Source organism: Sylvia atricapilla, chromosome 24 (genome assembly GCF_009819655.1).
Source record: "Sylvia atricapilla isolate bSylAtr1 chromosome 24, bSylAtr1.pri, whole genome shotgun sequence".
Classification (NCBI taxonomy): Eukaryota; Metazoa; Chordata; class Aves; order Passeriformes; family Sylviidae; genus Sylvia; species Sylvia atricapilla.
In genome coordinates this window covers 1,741,073-1,742,631 of record NC_089163.1, presented here as the reverse complement: position 1 = coordinate 1,742,631, position 1,559 = coordinate 1,741,073, and the positions used below count along the sequence as shown (strand labels likewise).

Here is a 1,559-nt window from a genome sequence, read left to right as displayed (position 1 = left end):
ATGGGGCCCAGCTGCAGCAGGAGCTGGACCTTGACCTGCAGGAGCTGCTGAGCCTGAGCCCGTTCGCCGCCGCCTGCGCCGCCGGGGCTCTGGAGGAGAACAACCTGGAAAGAGAAACCTTGGATGCAATGATAGATGATTGCTTGGGGTATTCCACAGCTGCTGGGAGCTGCATTCCTGAAGAATCCACGGAAGGGGTGATGCCTAAAGGCCAGGAAAGCCTGGCTCAGGATTGCCCGGGAAAATCCGTGCCCTCATCCGACCTTCCCTGTGGCCACAGCACAGGGGGTGAGGGCTCAGCATCTGTGTTGCCACCAAAAAAAGAACTTCCCAAAGCAACCACGAGCTGCTCCTCAAGGAAATCAGGCTCTCCAGAGGATGCTGAAAGGGAATCCCCAAGAGCTGAGCAGCCACCAGGCAGCACTAAAGTAAACTCACATCTTCGTTCTTGTAGCTTGAATGTTTTTAACCCCGTCCCTTTGGATTTCTCCATGTGCAAACAAGCGTTGGGGAGGTTTTTCAAGTGGATTTTTATATAACTCTGATAAGCAAAACTTACATGAAAAAGTTTTATTCCACATTAATCCCCTTTTCCCTTCCCTTTCCAGTTAAGTGACACAGCTGTAGGCCAGACTGGGCAGGAAGAGCCACCCAGTGGGAAGAAAAGTGGCAGAGTAATTCCAGTCCCACAGGAGGAGGAAGAAAGGTAAATTCTTAGGAAATCTTCGCTTTGGAAACCATCCCAGCTGTTTCCTTTACCACTTCATTGCTGGGTTTATTCCTATTTTTAAATTCAATTGCACTGAAATAGTGGGGAAACAATAAATATTTCACCCTGTAAGATACTGGAGGAGGGGGAAGAATGTCGGGAAATGAGAAAGGAGGTGTGCCAGGCAGATTTGGGCCGTGGTCTGCGGGCAGGAGAGGCGATGTTCGTGCCGCTCTGGCTCCCTGGCTGCTCCTCCCGGAGCCGCTCCCTGCAGGTGGCAGCAGCTGAGCGGGTCGCGATGTTGCTCCTGTTCTTCCCCGCTCCTGGAGGCGACACATCGGGGCTTTTCTCCCCGTTCTGGGCGTTGCTGTTTGTATGAAAAAGCTGCTTTTTGAGAGCTCCCTGCGGTTCCCGTTGTGGTCAGCGGGGCAGTGAGCGGCTGGGTGGCTCAGCCGCTTTGCTCTCGGCGTGTTTGATCTTTACAGCTTTACTCAAATAAATACTTTTTATTTTTTTCTTATTTTCAATCCAGAGCGGTGCTACAAGAGTGTCATGTCTGCCGCAGTTCAGCAGGGCTCTTTGCCCTCTCTGTCAACTGTAACCTAGTTTAACAAACAACCTAAAAAGAATTAACACTAATTATTATTTTCAAGGCCGAAACAACGGATCTGCATTTCAGAAGCTCAGCCTGAGCAAAAGAAACGTTTCTCTCCAGGCTGTGCCCATCCAAGTGAGGAAAAGTGTGGCTATTACCTCAGGTAACCCCCAGGTGGGGATGACATGAGGCTGATGGGGAGGGAAAAATTGGTCTCCTGGCTGGATTTGAATTCTTTGTTTGGAGTGTGTTTGT

General features: G+C 50.5%; 1 long non-coding RNA gene across 1 annotated transcript; it reads left to right on the top strand.

The window, feature by feature from the left end:
- Nucleotides 1-1,559, top strand: LOC136371276 (uncharacterized). Its single transcript, XR_010745320.1, has 3 exons — nt 1-428; nt 609-706; nt 1,363-1,559. It is a non-coding gene; the product is annotated as an uncharacterized lncRNA (long non-coding RNA).